Here is a 21,257-nt window from a genome sequence, read left to right on the forward strand (position 1 = left end):
ACCCCAAACATGTGGGTCCTTTAAAAATAACTCTCTCTCCTACCCCCCCCCCCCCCCCCCCCCCCCCCCCACCCCTCTCGGCCTGTCTCTCTGCCTCATCACAGAGAAGGATATGTTTTTTCCTGAAGGTTTCCTCTCTGTATGTGTGTGTGCGTGCATGCGTGAGTGAGTGTTCCTGCCCTTCATTGTAATTGGTGTGTGTGTGCGCATTTGTTCATGTATGTGCATTCATGCAATCCCTACTGCAGTGGGATTCTCTAACCTCTCCTCGGAGACCCCTCAGACATTTCACCATTTTGTTGTAGCCCTGCACCAACTCAACTGATTCACCTATTCAAGGTCTTGATAATTAGTTGACAAGTTAAATCCGATGTTATAGCTCTAGAATAGTTCAAATACACGGAACAGCTAGGAGTCCCTGAGGAGAGGCTTGAGAACCACTGCCCTACTGTACTAAATGGGCATTACGATTTTCATGACCCAAAAATCTATTTGATTCATGTACATGATGTACACGATAGAGAACAGTGTGTGTGTGTGTGTGTGTGTGTGTGTGTGTGTGTGCGCGTGTGTGCGTGTGTTATCTACTACCTTACTTATGTATGTCTTTTAACACAGCATCCAAGGCAAATGGAGGCATTTGCCATAATTGCAGGCAACAGAGATTATGGAGTGTGTTGTCCTTTTAATTAGGAAGTGTGGTACCGTCTGTAGATTATGGAGTGTGTTGTCCTTTTAATTAGGAAGTGTGGTGCCGTCTGTAGATTATGGAGTGTGTTGTCCTTTTAATTAGGAAGTGTGGTGCAGTCTGTAGATTTTGGAGTGTGTTGTCCTTTTAATTAGGAAGTGTGGTGCCGTCTGTAGATTATGGAGTGTGTTGTCCTTTTAAGTAGGAAGTGTGGTGCCGTCTGTAGATTATGGAGTGTGTTGTCCTTTTAATTAGGAAGTGTGGTGCCGTCTGTAGATTATGGAGTGTGTTGTCCTTTTAATTAGGAAGTGTGGTGCAGTCTGTAGATTATGGAGTGTGTTGTCCTTTTAATTAGGAAGTGTGGTGCCGTCTGTAGATTATGGAGTGTGTTGTCCTTTTAATTAGGAAGTGTGGTGCAGTCTGTAGATTATGGAGTGTGTTGTCCTTTTAATTAGGAAGTGTGGTGCAGTCTGTAGATTATGGAGTGTGTTGTCCTTTTAATCAGGAAGTGTGGTGCAGTCTGTAGATTATGGAGTGTGTTGCCGTTTTAATTATAGTGTCTGTTAGCTGTCATTCAAATTGCGCAAACGTTATTTCATTCAATCAAATCAGTGTAACCCGCGGTAGCTGAAAATCGCATAGCATATATTTGTTTTTGTTTAGGCGCTGTCAGAGATTAAACTTGTGTTGTATCTGTCAAATCCACAAGCGGCGCCCGGCATTATACCAATCACTGACATTTACTTTGGATGTCGCATTAGTAGAAATCCCATGCAGCCGTGTTACAAGTTCGAACACTGGCATGTGCGATGTAATCTACACCTCGATTAGACTGATATAAATCCTTCTTATTTTGTTGAATGATTTTCAAAATGAATGTCATTTTATCTATAACGTTATCGTTCTGAACTTCTAACGCGTGTGGGACAGATGTAGCTTTGTGACAATGACCACAAGAGCAGTCACAGTAACACCTCTGACATTGCCTAAACAAAAACAATTAAAGTGCCTTGCGAAAGTATTCGGCCCCCTTGAACTTTGCGACCTTTTGCCACATTTCAGGCTTCAAACATAAAGATATAAAACTGTATTTTTTTGTGAAGAATCAACAACAAGTGGGACACAATCATGAAGTGGAACGACATTTATTGGATATTTCAAACTTTTTTAACAAATCAAAAACTGAAAAATTGGGCGTGCAAAATTATTCAGCCCCCTTAAGTTAATACTTTGTAGCGCCACCTTTTGCTGCGATTACAGCTGTAAGTCGCTTGGGGTATGTCTCTATCAGTTTTGCACATCGAGAGACTGACATTTTTTCCCATTCCTCCTTGCAAAACAGCTCGAGCTCAGTGAGGTTGGATGGAGAGCATTTGTGAACAGCAGTTTTCAGTTCTTTCCACAGATTCTCGATCGGATTCAGGTCTGGACTTTGACTTGGCCATTCTAACACCTGGATATGTTTATTTTTGAACCATTCCATTGTAGATTTTGCTTTATGCTTTGGATCATTGTCTTGTTGGAAGACAAATCTCCGTCCCAGTCTCAGGTCTTTTGCAGACTCCATCAGGTTTTCTTCCAGAATGGTCCTGTATTTGGCTCCATCCATCTTCCCATCAATTTTAACCATCTTCCCTGTCCCTGCTGAAGAAAAGCAGGCCCAAACCATGATGCTGCCACCACCATGTTCGACAGTGGGGATGGTGTGTTCAGCTGTGTTGCTTTTACGCCAAACACAACGTTTTGCATTGTTGCCAAAAAGTTAAATTTTGGTTTCATCTGACCAGAGCACCTTCTTCCACATGTTTGGTGTGTCTCCCAGGTGGCTTGTGGCAAACTTTAAACAACACTTTTTATGGATATCTTTAAGAAATGGCTTTCTTCTTGCCACTCTTCCATAAAGGCCAGATTTGTGCAATATACGACTGATTGTTGTCCTATGGACAGAGTCTCCCACCTCAGCTGTAGATCTCTGCAGTTCATCCAGAGTGATCATGGGCCTCTTGGCTGCATCTCTGATCAGTCTTCTCCTTGTATGAGCTGAAAGTTTAGAGGGACGGCAGGTCTTGGTAGATTTGCAGTGGTCTGATACTCCTTCCATTTCAATATTATCGCTTGCACAGTGCTCCTTGGGATGTTTAAAGCTTGGCAAATCTTTTTGTATCCAAATCCGGCTTTAAACTTCTTCACAACAGTATCTCGGACCTGCCTGGTGTGTTCCTTGTTCTTCATGATGCTCTCTGCGCTTTTAACGGACCTCTGAGACTATCACAGTGCAGGTGCATTCATACGGAGAATTGATTACACACTGGTGGATTGTATTTATCATCATTAGTCATTTAGGTCAACATTGGATCATTCAGAGATCCTCACTGAACTTCTGGAGAGAGTTTGCTGCACTGAAAGTAAAGGGGCTGAATAATTTTGCACGCCCAATTTTTCTGTTTTTGATTTGTTAAAAAAGTTGAAAATATCCAATAAATGTCGTTCCACTTCATGACTGTGTCCCACTTGTTGTTGATTCTTCACAAAAAAATACAGTTTTATATCTTTATGTTTGATGCCTGAAATGTGGCAAAAGGTCGCAAAGTTCAAGGGGGCCGACTACTTTCGCAAGGCACTGTATATGCTATGTGGTTGTCGGTTACCGCGGTTTAACACTGATCTAATTGTACATCTCATACCAAAATCTTTCAAAACCAAACAATCTATTGGCCAAACACAAATTTCATGAAAAACTATCTGACCAACAGGATAAAAACACATCCTTTTCCAAAGGGAAATGAACATCCTGCGAAAAACAGATGGACAATGTCAGGGCTGAAAAATAAAACATGTATTCTCTGACACTTTTGAATGCTCCTAAGGTTTATAGAGTGCAGCAGTCAGGCTAGGGTGCGGCACCTTCAAAAAGTTGCACTTAATGAAATGTGAGAGCGTTCAACAGTTTCTTTCATTACTCTACTTTTTTGTACCCTGAACCTGAAAATAACTGTGTGTCATCATTGTAAATACGAATTTGTTCTTAACTGACTTGCCTAGTTTAATAAAGGTTAAAGTGTGGATGGTGGGCAAACGGACACAGCTGGACCAAAGGTGGGCCTCTGCCCCTCCAGGCTCCCCCAGCCAGAGAGAGATGTCTGTTGAGTGGAAATGCTCTTTAATACTCACAGGAAATCAGACAGTCTGGGTAAAAATATGAGGATACAGTCCGTTTGCGCACACACACACACACACACACACACACACACACACACTGACAGCATATGCAGAGAGAAAGGACACGATTCACATTTTACATAGTGTAACCGATGTGAAATGGCTAGCTAGTTAGTGGTGGTGCGTGCTGATAGCGTTTCAATCGGTGACGTCACTTGCTCTGAGACTTTGAAGTAGTGGTCCCCTTGCTCTGCAAGGGCCGTGGCTTTTGTGGAGCGATGGGTAACGATGCTTCGTGGGTGTCAGTTGTTGATGTGTGCAGAGGTTCCCTGGTTCCAGCCCGGGTATGGGCGAGGGGATGGACTAAAGTTATACTGTTACACATGCAGACACAACAGAAACGATACATGGAAAGAGAGACAGACACAAAAGCACAAATATAATTATGCACACACGCACATCTGGCAGATAAACATACTGTATATGGTGCACATGCAGATACAGTACATGGAAACACAAACAAGCAAACACATATACACGCATACACACACACACTTCTCTTTCTCTCTCCAACTTCACTCCTCTCCCTACTCCCACCCCTCTCTCTGGACAGGCCCTCCAGGCTGTTGTACAGTTAGGCTGAGGACACATAGGGGCCTGGTCGAACATGCGTGTGTGCGTGCCTGTGTGCGCGTGCTTACCCTATATTTTTGGATAGTTCTGCTCAATCCATGTAAGGTCATTAACCCACCTCAGCTGGCTCTGCTTTCTGTCTCAATGGCAACTTCCCAAACATTGGAATGTTTTCCTCACATCCTCCTTAAACACACACACTCAGAGAGACACACACTCACACAAACACAGTATGGACTGGAAGCTATAAGGCAGACCTATTGTGGACCACAGTGTTCTATAAATGGTCTGCTCTGCCATAGGCTCTGTCTCAAATGACACCCTATTCCCCAATTACCTCACAAGGAAAAAACTGTGTGCCCGAATCAAAGACTATAATTGGGCCCCGAGTTTTTCCTGTTCAGGTCAGCCAGTATTTGGAGCCAGCCTGTGTGTGTGGTTTAGAACAGTGGTTCCCAGTCAACTTTGGTACAACATACTATGGGGAGTCGCACTCTCGCGACTTTGGTTGAAGGACCTACAATCACGTCTGACAAGGCCAATGAAATCCGCGTCTCGCTGGAAGCCCCGCCTTCCACAGGGGATAACGCGATGCTTGGTTTCATTCCTTCAATTATTGCGTCTTCACCTTGGAACAATTCACGCTACTAAAAAAAACTATTGGAACACGAGACTGTCTGTCTTACGTTACACCAACCAAACTGTCCCTTAGTGGAAAGAGTAGAAAACGGCAGGTCTTGGACAAGGTAGCACATACGGTGAACAGGTCAGGATTCCATAGCCGCAGGGAGAACAGTTGAAACTGGAGCAGCAGCACGACCAGATGGACTGGGGACAGCCAGGAGTCATCAGGCCAGGAGGTCCTGAGGCAGGGTCCTAGAGCTGAGGTCCTCCAGGAGGGGAGGGAGAGAGGGAGAGAGAATTAGAGGGAGCATACTTAAATTCACACAGGACACCAGATAAGACAGGAGAATTACACCAGATATAATAGACTGACCCTAGCCCCACGACACATAGACTATTGCAGCATAGATACTAGAGTCGGGGGGGGGGTCGGGGGGTACTGTGGCCCCGTCCGACGATACCCTTGAACAGGGCCAACCAGGCAGGATATAACCCCACTCACTTTGCCAAAGCACAGCCCCCACACCACTAGAGGGATATCAACATGCCACCAAATTACAACCCTGAGATAAGGCTGAATACAGCCCACCAAGATCTCTTCCACCGCAAAAGTCAGAGGGGGTTAAACCGGACAGGAAGATTATGTCAGTGACTCAACCCACTCAACCTTCGCACCACTGGGCCAGACTACACTCAATCACAGGAACTACTGAAGAGATGAGTCTTCAGTAAAGACTTAAAGGTCTAGACAGAGTCTGCGTCTCTCATATGGATAGGCAGACCACTCCATAAAAATGTAGCTCTATAGGAAAAAGCCCTACCTCCAGCTGTTTGCTTAGAAATACTAGAGACACTGGGCGCTATGAGGTGTGTAGTGATACAGGTTATAGGCCCTTTAGACGATTGGTGGTTGGTAGTGGGTGGTACTGCCACTTGGAGAACATCACTGATCGCCGGAGCCCTTGTACCCGGAGAGGGCCGGGCTTTAGGCAGACTTTGGCACATAAACAGAGTATTTTTAAACGCAAAGTGTCAAAAGTGTTGTGTCTTCTGCACGTGAGTTTGATGAAAGTGTCCCTTTCCCATGTTCAGACACACGGTTGTCAAGAGTGGTGGAAATCGAAGAAGAACCAATATCTCCCAGTCCACAAGGTGGCATCCCGCCCCTTCATGGGAGTCTCGCTGTCTTCTCCTACCAATGGTGGGCATGCACAGTGTAGCCCTGGATCATGCAAACAGTGATGTCACGGTGCAGGCCACAATTTTTTGTGCGTCCTCCACACTTCTGCAGCGTCATTCCGTCGACTGTTCCAGAGGCCTCAGCACCTGTTTTGACGAAGGAAATTTTCTCTCGTCTCCAGTAACAGGCAATCTGAGTGGTTCCTATGTCTATATCTATTCTACCCTGATTTTCTAAGGTCTTTGAAAGCCATGTTGGCAAACAGACTACCAACCATTTCGAATCTCACCGTACCTTCTCCGCTATGCAAGCTGGTTTCAGAGCTGGTCTCAGCCACGCTCAAGGTCCTAAACAATATCATAACCAACATCAATAAGAGACATTACTGTGCAGCCGTATTCATCGACCTGACTAAGGCTTTCGACTCTGTCAATCACAACATTCTTATTGGCAGACTAAACAGCCTTGGTTTCTCAAATGATTGCCTTGCCTGGTTCACTAACTACTTCTCCGATAGAGTTCAGTATGTAAAATCGGAAGGCCTGTTGTCCGGACCTCTGGCAGTCTATATGGGGGTGCCACAGGGTTCAATTCACGGGCCGACTCTCTTCTCTGTATACATCAATGATGTCGCTCTCGCTGCTGGTGATTCTTTGATCCACCTCTACGCAGACGACACCATTCTGTATACCTCTGGCCCTTCTTTGTACACTGTGTTAACTAACCTCCAGATGATCTACAATGCCATACAACACTCCTTCCATGGCCTCCACGTTCTCTTAAATGCAAGTAACACTAAATGCATGATCTTCAACCGATCCCTGCCCGCACCTGCCCGCCCATCCAGCATCACTACAATATGTGGACAACTACAAATACCTAGGTGTCTGGTTAGACTGTAAACTCTCCTTCCAGACCAAATTAAACATGTCCAATCCAAAATTAAATTTAGAATCGGCTTCCTATTTTGTAACAAAGCATCCTTCACTCATGCTGCCAATCAAACTGACCATCCTACCGATCCTCGACTTCGGTGATGTCATTTACAAAATAGCCTCCAACACTCTACTCAACAAATTGGATGCAGTCTATCACAGTGCCATCCGTTTTGTCACCAAAGCCCCGTATACTACCCACCACTGCGACCTGTATGTTCTTGTTGGCTAGACCTAGCTTCATACTCATCGCCAAACCCACTGGCTCCAGGTCATCTACAAGTCTCTGCTAGGTAAAGCCCCGCCTTATCTCAGCTCACTGGTCACCATAGCAGCACCCACGCGTAGCACATGCTCAGGCAGGTATATCTCACTGTTCACCCCCAAAGCCAATTCTTCCTTTAGCCGCCTCTCCTTTCAGTTCTCTGCTGCCAATGACTGGAACGAACTGCAAAAAATCACTGAAGCTGGAGACTCCCTCACCTCCCTTACCTCCCTCACTATCTTTAAGCACCAGCTGTCAGAGCAGCTCACAGATCACTGCACCTGTACATAGCTCATCTGTAAATAGCCCATCCAATCTACCTCATCCCCATACCGTATTTATTTATTTATCTTGCTCCTTTGCACCCCAGTATCTCTACTTGCACTTTCATCTTCTGCACGTCCTACCATTACCGTGTTTAATTGCTATATTGTAATTACTTCGCCACCATGGCCTATGTATTGCCTTACCTCTCTTATCCTACCTCAATTGCACATGCGGTATATAGATTTTTCTACTGTATTATTGATTGTATGTTTGTTTATTCCATGTGTAACTCTGTGTTGTTGTATGTGTCTAAATGGTTTACTTTATCTTGGCCAAGTCGCAGTTGCAAATGAGAACTTGTTCTCAACTAGCCTACCTGGTTAAATAAAGGTGAAATAAAATAAATAAATAAAAATGTTGAAGATGGTACAGCCAGTATTTTCTTGCTTCCATTCATCTACAAAATCATTACTGAGGTCAGGCACGGATGTTGGGTGATTAGGCCTGGCTCGCAGTCGGTGTTCCAATTCATCCCAAAGGTCTTCGATGGGGTTGAGGTCAGGTCTCTGTGCTTGCCAGTCACATTTTTCCAAACCATTTCTGTATGGACCTCGCTTTGTGCACGGTGGCATTGTCATGCTTAAACAGGAAAGGGCCTTCCCCAAACTGTTGACACAAAGTATAGAAGCACAGAATCATCTAGAATGTCATTGTATGCTGTAGCGTTAAGATTTCCCTTCACTGGAAATAAGGGACCCGAGCCATGAAAAACAGTCCCAGACCATTATTCCAACTTTACAGTTGGCACTATGCATTTGGGCAGATAGAGTTCTCCTGGCATCCACCAAAACCAGATTAGTCCGTCAGACTGCCAGATGGTGAAATGTGATTCATCACTCCAGAGAGCGCGTTTCCACTGCTCCGGAGTCCAATGGTGGTGAGCTTTACACCACTCCAGCTTACATGTGGCATTGCACATGGCGATCTTAGGCTAGTGTACAGCTGCTCAGCCATGGAAACCCATTTCATGAAACTCCCGAAGAGCAGTTCTTGTGCTTACGTTGCATCTTGAGCAGAGTATTTAAGTGGATTGGAGCTGTAGCGGAGATAGGAGCGGAGCTGGCCAATTTGACTGGAGCATGCAGCGAGATTCCCAAAGGCAGGAGCATTGGCCTTCTTGGCCGCTACAGTAGCTCTCACTTCACAAACTCAGGGCATGCTTGGCCCAGCATACATTTGTAGTTTACTTGTGTGTTGCTATAGCCCGCTGCTTCAGCTACTGTCATGGAGTTTGTAAACACATCACACAAAGAAACTGATAGACCACCCAGGTGCTAAATCAAGGTGACTTACAAAGATGAGGACCAAGATCAAGAGATGGAGTGCGGTGATGTAGTGTCCACAACTAAAGAATCATTGTGGAATCTGAAAAGATACTTATCCCAAAAGCATGATGTTGTTCTTACTACGTGCACATGTTAAAATAAATGAACAAGGTGGGTAGATAACTAAGTGTGTCATTGTAGCAAATTATTTATACACAAAAAACCTGATATCTTAACAGTTTGAATCATTTTTGTTCTATTATTAATACAATAAGCCATAATTGATTTTGGCCACAATAGATTTTGGCCCACGTTCAAGGAGCTTTCCATTTTGATTGGGTTGTTTTGCCTAAAAACCTTCAGGCCTACCTATTGAGAAATAAAAAAAACAACTCTGCCTCTCTGCCCAGCCTGGCAAGAGTAGCCAAAAGGGGTGTTTATCATCTCCAGTGGCTCTACAAGTGTGGACAGAATATTCTCCTCTGCTGGCCTGCTCTCTAGGTACCATCACATGAACCTGAAGCCACAGACTGGCCAAACTCTTGTTTCTAAAAATGAATTCAAAGGCACTAATAAGTAATTTTTTGTTTAATTTAAATGTAATTCTAAGTAAGTCACAGCCTATATGCTCAATTTAGAGACCATAATGATTTAATACAACAAAATGTTATTTGATTAGCCTAAATAAGTTATTTTCATTCCTTCTTAGGCTCCTTGTCTGGCTCCTGACCTATTTTGAGTGTTAATTAGCTGTTTAATATGACCTGAAATGATGTGCACTTTCACCTTATCAAGTTTATTCAAATATACTTTTCATTCAAATCCATATGGTTTGGTTTGGTGTTTGTTTTCAATACTTCCAAACCAAATGGCAGGCCCATTGTGATTTTAACAAATGGACCGAATTTGGAGCGTCATTTTTTTTGCGGAGCCATTTTTAGCAGAGCTGTTGGAAAGGACATGGAGCTCAACTCCGTTTAGAACTTCATAGAGAGTGTTGCAACCGAGTATAGATGATTTTTAAGCATGATGCGCTTCAGCACTCGTGGTCGCGTTCTGTGATTTTATGTGGCCTACCACTTCACGGCTAGATGTTTCCACTTCACAATGACAGTACTTACAGTTGACCGGGGCAGCTCTAGCAGGGCAAAAAGTTGACAAACTGACTTGTTGTAAAAGAGGCATCCTATGATGGTGCAATGTTCAGTAAGGCCATTCTACTGCCAATTTTTCTCTATAGAGATTGCATGTCCTTGCGCTCGATTTTATACACCTGTCAGCAACGGGTGTGGCTGAAATAGCTGAATCCACTAATTTGAAGGGGTGTCAACATACTTTTGTATATATAGTGCATGTATGTTGCAGCAAGCACCCCAGTGTCTACAAACTCAGAAACTCACGAGCAGCCGGCTATTACAGCTGATTGGCTGATGGCGGTGAAGTCGAGGGGGCAAGTGGTGTTACACACATCCATGCTACTGTCCCTCATTCAGTCTCTAGGCTTTATAGGAAACCAGGCGCTCAGGCGCTTCGCCCTGCTTTTGTCGGGCCAGCTTGTGCCAGTAAGAAACGACAATATATATCTGTGGTGGCATGCATCAACAGATGGGGAAAGAATTTGTCTCTCTCCCTTCTAACATTGGCTCGCTCCCTATTGCGCACATTCTCTCGCTTTGGGCGATAAGTCTCTGGTTGCCTCAACTCGGGTGCAGATCTTTTATCCAGGTGGGACCCTCTCAGGAGCGTAGGCTTCACCACTGTGTGGTCTCCTAGGTGTGGGACATTTTCGTCAGGGCCGACGTAGATCGCAGTGGCGATGTAAAACGAGCAGTTTCATGAATTTTTGTGATGAGGGACCCGAGTGCCCCATTGGGAACGGACACCCTGGCGCACCAGTGGCCTCTAACCCTCCTTTACATGTTTCCACCATTGGTTCTGATTCATCCCATGTTGTCATTCATTCTTGTAGCTCCGTGTTGGCCCAGGCAGCCTTGGTTGCAAAAATCATTCGCCTTTTAGTCTGGGACCCGTGGCAACCCCTATTGCTCTCTCAGGCGGACAGGCTGGTTTGGCAAGCGAGGGCCTGGCCCCTGAGAGGCCCAATCTGATGCCTAGAGGTTTACCTCAGAATGTTACTAATATCACTCAGTCTGCAAGGTCGCCCTCCATGAAAGGGATCTATGCTTATAAATGGCAAGCATTTGTGCTCTCGTGCCAAGATAGAGGACTTATTCCTTTTCAGTGCTCTGTGAGGGACATACTTATGTTCCTACAGGAGCTTTTCGAGCAGGACTCGGCATTCTCCACATTAAAAGTGTACATGGCCGCTATCTCAGCGGGTCATGTGTTACTTAACAGAGCCTCACTGGGCACCCACCCCTTTGTTGTGTGGTTCCTGAAATGTGTACATCGTCTCACACCGGTCTTTAAACCTCTCAGGGCTGGGAGTCTCAGGCTATGCACACTCTTGGATTGCATCCTAGCTGGCAGGCCGCTCCTACCAGGTGACGTGGAGAGGATCTGTGTCTGCACCATGTACTCTCACGACTGGTGCCCCTCAGGGCTCAGTTCTAGGCCCTCTCCTCTTCTGTCTATACACCAAGTCACTCAGCCTCATTACATGCTCTCTCCTATCATTGCTATGCGGACGACACTCTACTTTTCTCCTCCCCCCTTCTGACACACAGGTGGCAACATGTACAGTATCTCTGCGTGCCTGACAGATATCTCAACTTGGATGTCGGCCCACCACCACAAGTTCAACCTCGACAAGACAGAACTGACTTTCCTCCCGGGGAAGGCCTGCCCGCTCAAAGACATCTCAATCACTGTTGACAAGTCCACAGTGTCGCCCTCCCAGAGTGCAAAGAACCTTGGCTTGAAACTGGACAACACCCTGTCGTTCTCTGCAAACATCAAAGCAGTGACCCGCTCCTTCAGGTTCGTGCTCTACAACATCTGTAGAGTACAACCCTACCACACACAGGAAGTGGCACAGGCACTAATCCACGGACTTGTCCTCTCCCGTCTGGACTACTGCAACTCACTGTTGGCTGGGCTCCCCGCTTGTACCATCAAACCCCTGCAACTTATCCAGAATGCAGCAGCCCGCCTAGCAGAGACCATGCCCATCTTCCGAAAACATCTCAAACCCAACCTCTTCAAACAGTATCTTAAATAATCCTCCTCCTCATCTTGACCACCCCTCCTCCCGAAAAAAAGCACTTGACCCCCCCCCCCACCCCCTTCTAATTCTGACTCTACTGATATACGTTATTGAGGGAACATGTACTTTCTATGCCCGTGATATATGGTTGTCCCACCTAGCTATCTTAAGGTGAATGCACTAACTGTAAGTCGCTATGGACATACTGACATAACAGGTCCCATCAGGGAGACAGAAGCCTGCCTCTCCTCACATCTGATTATTATTATTTTAATTCCAGGATCTCCACGCTTTCTCTTAGGAGGACGCCAGCGTCCAGGATTGTTGCTTTTCATCCGTTGATGAAAGAAAATAATTCCCAAAGCATAAAGCTATGGTTGTGAATTCCGATGTGGAGCCATTGTTAGGGTTGAACAGAAACATCACAGGAATCACAGAGACATCATGTTTAGATATAATGGAATATAATACATGTTGGTGACTTAGAATATAATAAAATATCCATAATGGAGGTGTGTTCCACCGGCTCGGGCAGCAGACAGGACTCATTCTAGAGTTAAATATGTTACAGTATTGATGCTCCAAACCATATTGAATTAAGAATTTTAAAATCAATGTGGGCCCCTCCCCCTTAATACTAAAAAAGAGAGCTTGAACCCCCCCCCCCCCCCCCATAATTAATGTGCAATTTAAACCTTGAGCTTAGTATTATTATACTGTTGGGTATACAGTGCATTCGGAAAGTATTCAGACCCCTTGACTTTTTCCACATTTTGTTACATAACAGCCTTATTCTAAAATAGATATTTCCTCTTCAATCTTCAAACAATAACACATAATGAAAAGCAAAAACAGGTATTTAGACATTTCTGCACATTTCTAAAAAACAGAAATATCTTATTTACATAAATACTCAAACCCTTTGCAATGAGACTCGAAATTTAGATCAGATCCTGTTTCCATCCTTGAGATCTCATCCTTGAGATGTTTCTACAACTTGATTGGAGTCCAACTGTTGTAAATTACATTTATTGGATTCAGAAAGGCACACTCCTGTTTATGTAAGGTCCCACAGTTGACAGTGCATGTCAGAGCAAAAACCAAGCCATGAGGTCGAAGGAATTGTCCATAGAGCTCCGAGACAGGATATGGTCGAGGCACAGAACTGGGGAAGGGTACCTAAACATTTCTGCAGCATTGAAGGTCCTCAGGAACACAGTGGCCTCTGTCAAGCCTCCATCATGGAAGAAGTTTGGAACCACCAAGACTCTTCCTAGAGCTGGCTGCCCGGCCTAACTGAGCAATCTGGGGAGAAGGGCCTTGGTCAGGGAGGTGACCAAGAACCCTATGGTCACTCTGAGAGAGCTCCAGAGTTCCTCTGTGGAGATGGGAGAACCTTCCAGAAGGACAACCATCTCTGCAGCATTTCCATAAATCAGGCCTTTATGGTAGAGTGGTCAGAAGGAAACTACTCCTCAGCAAAAAGCAAATGTAGGCCCACTCTGAGTTTGCCAAGGGGCACCTAAAGGACTCTCAGACCATGAGGAACAAGATTCTATGGTTTGATGAAACCAAGATTGAACTATTTTTCTTGAATGCCAAGCATCACGTCTGGAGCAAATCTGGCACCATCCCTACAGTGAAGCATGGCAGCATCATACTGCAGGGATATTTTTCAGCAGCAGGGACTGGGAGACTAGTCAAGATTGAGGGAAAGATGAACGGTGCAAAGTACAGAGAGATCCTTGATGAAAACCTGCTCCAGAGCACTCAAGATCTCAGACTGGGGCGAAGGTTCATCTTCCAATAGGACAACGACCCTAAGCACACAGCCAAGAAATGAAGGGTTGGCTTTGGGACAAGTCTCTGAAAGTGCTTGAGTGGCCCAGCCAGAGCCCGGACTTAAACCCAATCTAACATCTCTAAAGAGACCAGAAAATAGCTGTGCATCAAAGTTATGGATTCAACATGACAGAGCTTGAAGAGAGCTGCAGAGAAGAATGGAAGAAACTCCCCAAATACAGGTGTGCCAAGCTTGTAGCGTCATACCCCAAAAAGACTTGAGGCTGTAATAGCTGCCAAAGGTTCTTCAACTGTCACGTTCAGACCTTAGTTCCTTTGTGATGTCTGTGTTTTAGTATGGTCAGGGCATGAGTTGGGTGGGAAGACTGTGTTCTTTTTTCTATGATTTGCTATTTCTATGTTTGGCCTGGTATGGTTCTCAATCAGAGGCAGCTGTCAATCGTTGTCCCTGATTGAGAACCATACTTAGGCAGCCTGTTTTCACCCTTGAGTTGTGGGTCATTGTTTTTCTGTTTAGTGTGGTTTACACCTGACGGAGCTGTTTCGGTTGTGGTTTTTTGTTTCTTTGTTTGATGTTGTTCAGTTAAAATAAATAACATGAACAAGTACCACACTGCACTTTTGTCCTCCGATCCTTCCTATTACACCTCGTCAGAGGAGGAAGAAGACCGTTACATCAACAGAGTACTGAGTAAATCATATGAAAACTTAAAGTTCCAGTCAAAAGCTTGGACATACCCTCTCATTCTAGGGTTTTTCTACATTTTAGAATAATAGTGAAGACATCAAAACTATGAAATAACACATACGGAATCATGTAGTAACCAAAAAAGTGTTAAACAAATCAAAATATATTTTATATTTGAGATTCTTCAAAGTACCTAACCTTTGCCCTGATTACAGCTTTGCACCCTCTGCATTCTCTCAACCACCTTCATGAGAACTGTTCTGCCTTATTATTATTCGACCATGCTGGTCATTTATGAACATTTGAACATCTTGGCCATGTTCTGATATAATCTCCACCCGGCACAGCCAGAAGAGGACTGGCCATCCCACATATGCTCTCTCTAATTCTCTCTTTCTTTCTCTCTCTCGGAGGACCTGAGCCCTAGGACCATGCCCCAGGAATACCTGACATGATGACTCCTTGCTGTCCCCAGTCCACCTGACTGTGCTGCTGCTCGTTTCAACTGTTCTGCCTTATTGTTATTCGACCATGCTGGTCATTTATGAACATTTGAACATCTTGACCATGTTCTGTTATAATCTCCACCCGGCACAGCCAGAAGAGGACTGGCCACCCCACATAGCCTGGTTCCTCTCTAGGTTTCTTCCTAGGTTTTGGCCTTTCTAGGGAGTTTTTCCTAGCCACCGTGCTTCTACACCTGCATTGCTTGCTGTTTGGGGTTTTAGGCTGGGTTTCTGTACAGCACTTTGAGATATTAGCTGATGTACGAAGGGCTATATAAATAAATTTGATTTGATTTGATTTGATGAGGTAGTCACGTGGAATGCATTTCAATTAACGGGTGTGCCTTGTTAATAAAAGTTCATTTTTGTTCCTTATTGCATTTGAGCCAATCAGCTGTGTTGTGTCAAGGTAGTGGTGGTATACAAAAGATAGCCCTATTTGGTAAAAGTCGAAGTCCATATTATGGCAATAACAGCTGAAATAAGGAAATAGAAAAGACAGTCAGTCAATTAGGAAAACTTTGAAAGTTTCTTCAAGTGCAGCCACAAAACCATCAAGTCCTATAATGAAACTGGCTCTCATTAGGACTGCCACAGGAAAGGAAGAACCAGAGTTATCTCTGCGGCAGAGGATAAGTTCATTAGAGTTGCCAGCCTCAGAAATTGCAGGCTAAATAAATGCTTTACAGAGTTCAAGTAACACGAGCAATGGACATGGGAAACACGAGCATTGGACATTAGACAGGTGGAAATCTGTCCTTTGGTCTGATGAGTCCAAATTTGAGATTTTTGGTTCCAACCACTGTGTCTTTGTGAGACGCAGAGTAGGTGAACAGATGATCTCCGCATGTGCCGTTCCCATCGTGAAGCACGGAGGAGGAGGTGTGGTGGTGCTGTGCTGGTGACACTATCAGCAATTTATTAGAATTCAAGGCACACTTAAAACGAATTGAAAAAAATCTGAAATACTATCTGACATCCCCAAATTGTAACTTTTACAGGCCAGGTACTTCTTGACACACCCAGTTCAAAGCCACTTAAATCTTTTGTCTTTCCCATTCACCCTCTGAATGGCACACATACACAATCCATGTCTCAATTGTCTCAAGGATTGGTCAGTCTATGTCATGGAAAGAGCAAAAGTTTTGTACACTCAGTGCATATCAGTACACTCATAACAACCAAGCATTACGAAACTTCTACTAAGCTTGATGTATCTCAATAGCAATCCATTTTTATCTTGACTAAATTTGACACTCTCTCACGACACCCATACAAGTCTCCTCACTTGCTTAATATTAATAATTAACGGTCTGCTTCATGTGGAGAGATTTTGGGCGGAGTAACACTCTCGCTTTGCCTCTTCCTCTCTGGTGACAGTGATGTAGTCTCGGACATCCCAGACCTTGGAGCATCGTAAGCTAGGCAAGCAAACCATCTATCTAGAAGAGAGAGACTAATAGTGATGCACAAACTAGTTCTATTTAAAACATTGCCATCTCCTGGCAGACTTCCACCGAAGGTGGTTCCACTCCCTGTTCAGGCGGTGCTCGGCGGTCGGCGTCGCCGGCCTACTAGCCATCACCGATCCATTTCTCCTTTTCCGTTTGTTTTGTCTTTGGTTCATTCACACCTGGTTTTATTTGCTTTAATTTCTGTGTGTATAATTACCCCTGTTGCCTGCTTAGGTTTGTGCGGGATTATTTGTGTCATGTTACTCGTTGAGGTTGTGCCTCAGTTATTTTCACATATATACCGATTGTGTATAAGTTTATGGAGCGTTGTTTTTCCTCCTTCCGTGAGTAACTGTGTTCTCTTTTGTCGGCAGCGTTTATTTGGTATTGTACCTGACCCTATTGTTGTGGACATGCCTATTAAAAGACGCTACTTGGACATCTCTGCTCTCCTGCGCTTGACTCCTTCACCTACCTCTAAATACAATATCGCAACAGCCAGATTAAGTAGCATGAAACTCAGCAAAAAGCTTGAAAATCCCATACATTTTTGCCCTAAATTCATAACAAAAATGATAACTGAACATGATTTCTAGATTTTTTTTGTTCATTTTGGAGTCAAAGATAATCGTTTCTGTATAGTTTTATTTTTCAAAATGGCTTAGTCAAATCTTTAATTTACTTTTACTCAATCATTTTTTCATGATTAGTTTAAAAAAAAGTTTCTGCTATGGTTTACTATAATAACCTTGGTGTGTGCTGGGGCCAGAGTGACAGGGCTATGACAGTTTGGGGGTAATTTCCCTGCAGCCAGGCAGACAGTCATCATGTTATCCATCTTATCTCATGTCTGGAGCTTCCAGCTGAGACCTAAGCAGGCAACACACATTCCAAAGTGCTGATTCATAGTGTGCGTGTTTGTCTGTGTATCACAGTTACTGGAATACCCCACATATCAATACTCTTACACATGTTAAACTCTGTCTTACTCGAGCCACTGTAGCAGCTTACTCTTGAACCAAATGCCAGATCAGTAGCATACCTGTACCCTCACAGATTGTCTTATAATATATTAGCGGATTTAATATTTATTCAGCCTTGTACATTATCAAGAATAATATTTTACAATAACAAACACTACATGACCAAAAGTATGTGGACACTGCTATAACAGCCTCCACTCTTTTGGGAAGGCTTTCCACTAGATGTTGGAACATTGCTACGGGGACTTGCTTCCATTCAGCCACAAGAGCATTAGTGAGGTTGGACACTGATGTTGGGCGATTAGGCCTGGCTCGCAGTCGGCGTTCCAATTCATCCCAAAGGTGTTTGATGGAGTTGAGGTCAGGGCTCTGGGCATGGCAGTCAAGTTCTTCCACACCGATCTCAAGAAACTATTTCTGTATGGACCTCGCTTTGTGCATGGGGGCAATATCATGCTGAAAAAGGAAAGGGCCTTCCCCAAACTTGCCACAAAATTGTAAGCACAGAATTGTCTAGAATGTCATTGTATGCTGTAGCGTTAAGATTTCCCTTCACTGGAACTAAGGGGTCTAGCCCGAACCATGAAAACAGCCCCACACCATTATTCCTCCTCCACCAAACTTTACAGTTGGCACTATGCATTCTGGCAGGTAGCGTTCTCCTGGCATGTGCCAAACCCAGATTTGTCCGTCAGACAGTGAAGCGTGATAATTTACTCCAGAGAACTTGTTTCCTCTGCTCCAGAGTCCAATGGCGTTGAGCTTTACACCACTCCAGCCAGGAACTTGGCATTGCTCATGGGGATCTTAAGCTTCTGTGCGGCTGTTCTGCCATGGAAACCCATTTCATGAAGCTTCCGACTAACAATCCTTGTGCTGACGTTGCTTCCAGAGGAAGTTTGGATCTCGGTAGTGATTTTTTTTAGGAATGTTTTTTTACACCTTTTTCGTGGTATCCAATTGGTAGTTACGGTTTTGTCTCATCGCTGCAATGCCTACACAGATTCGGTAGAGGCAAAGGTCAAGAGCCGTGCATCCTCCGAAACACGACCCAGCCAAAACAGAGACTGGACTCGAACCAGGATCTCTAGGGACACAGCTAGCACTGCCATGCAGTGCCTTAAACCACTACGCCACTCGGGAGGTCACCGGCAATCCTACTACTGTGAGCTTGTGTGGCCTGCCACTTCGCGTCTGAGCCTTTTTTGCACTTAGACCTTTTCACTTCACAATAACAGCACATAAAGTTGACCGGGGCAGCTCTATCTAGCATGGCAGAAATTTGACTAACTTATTTATTGGAAAGGTGGCATCCTATGACGCATCCTGTGCCACGTTGAAAGTCACTGAGCTTGTCAGTGAGGCCATTCTACTGCCAGTGTTTGTCTATGGAGATTACACGGCTATGTGCTCGATTATATACACCTGTCTGCAACGGGTGTTGCTGAAATAGCCAAATCCACTCATTTAAAGGGGTGTTCACATACTTTGTATATATAGTGCAGTTTTATGTGCATGATACCTTACAGTTTGTTCGGAAAGAATTCAGACGCTTTGACTTTTTCCACATTTTGTTATGCTTCAGCCTTATTCTAAAATTGATTAAACAACAAAAAATCACTCATCAATCTACACACAATACCCCAAATCTTGAATACCAAAATGTACATACAGTACCAGTCAACAGTTTGGACACACCTACTCATTCAAGGGTTTTTCTTTATTTGTACTATTTTCTACATTGTAGAATAATAGTGAAGACCTCAAAACTGTGATATAACACATATGGAATCATGAAGTAACCAAAAAGTGTTAAAATATATTTTATATTATAGCCACCCTTTGCCTTGATAACAGCTCTGCACACTCTTGGCATTCTGTCAACCAGCTTCACCTGTTAATGCTTTTCCAATACTTTGAAGTTTGTGGAAATATGAAAGGAATGTAGGAGAATATAATACAATAGATCTGGTAAAAGATAATACAAAGAGAAAACCAACCGTTCTTTTGTAAAAAAAAAAAATGTACCATCATCTTTGAAATGCAAGCGAAAGGCCATAATGTATTATTCCAGCACAGGTGCAATTTAGAATTTGGCCACTAGATTGAAGCAGTGTTTGTGCAAAGTTTTAGACTGATCCAATGAACCATTGCACTTATGTTCAAAATGTTCTATCAAGACTGCTCAAATGTGCCTAATATGTTTATTAATAACTTTTCATGTTCAAAATTGTGCACACTCCTCCAACAATAGCATGGTATTCTTTCACTGAAATAGCTACTGTAAATTGGACAGTGCAATTAGATTAACAAGAATTTAAGCTTTCTGCCAATATCAGATACATGTGTGTCTATGTCCTGGGACATGTTCTTGTTACTTACAACCTCATGCTAATCGCATTAGCCTATGTTAGCTCAACTGTCCTGTGGAAAGGACACCGATCCCAAAGAAGTTAACCACTTATAAACTGCAGAGATTCTCTGAGTATTTTTAAATCCCCTAACACAGAAAGTCAACATAGTGTCTTACATCGAAAACCTCCCTGGTCTTTGTGGTTGACTCTTGAAATTCAATGCTCTCAAAGGGGCCTTACAGATAATTTTATGTGTGTTGTATAGAGATGAAGAAGTAATTCAAAAATCATGTTAAAGACTATTATTGCACACAGAGTGACTTACCTTGTTAAGCACATTTTTACTCCTGAACTTATTTAGTCTTGTCATAACAAAGGGATTGAATACTTATTGACTCAAGACATTTCAGCATAATTCCATTGACATTATGGGGTATTGTGTGTAGGCCAGTGACACAACATCTCAATGTAATCCATGTTAAATTCAGGATGTAACACAACAAAATGTGTAAAAAGTTAAGGGGTGAGAATACTTTCTGAAGACACTGTATATTCTTAAGGAATCAATGGGTCAAGTCCAAAACATGAATGTAGCAACTGCTGACTTCCTTTAAACCTAACCTAACCTATGAGCTGGGTATTCAGCTTCAGTTAGCTTCACATTCCAGCTCAGGCTTCATCAGTATTGCGATAGTGGATATTGCCCGTCCGCCTGCAGCTAACTCTACCAGGCTTGTAAATGTGCATGTCAGACATGGCTAGTCAAACACCAAATTCTTCATTGAGACAATGCTGAAACATCAACCCATCGGCGAGTCAGTGCCACATTTTCATTTGTGCCGATATCAAAATTAAACAAAAGTTATCTTGCAAATTTAGCAGGCTATGGTAACTTTATTTTATTACTAATTGTTAGTGCTGTTTTTGGTGTGCTATGGTGTGCTTCTCAATGCAGAAGCACCTTACTTCCCACTCCTATTGATAAAATATTTTTACAAAAGTTTTACTGTGCGTCAAGAAGAAGTCTTCACGGATATACCTTAACCCGATTACTCGAGATCAGGTCAGATCCAAAATGCTGTAGTTAACCCTCGGATTCCAGATTGGATCATGCTCGGTGGCCACGGACCTCGGATCTGTCTGAAAATACGTGAAATACTGACCAGATCAGAAATTATATTTGAAGAATAAATATTCTGATGAAAATAAATATCCTCTATGAATCAC

Source organism: Oncorhynchus mykiss, chromosome 2, assembly GCF_057628025.1.
Source record: "Oncorhynchus mykiss isolate SJ-2025 chromosome 2, ASM5762802v1, whole genome shotgun sequence".
NCBI lineage: Eukaryota > Metazoa > Chordata > Actinopteri > Salmoniformes > Salmonidae > Oncorhynchus > Oncorhynchus mykiss.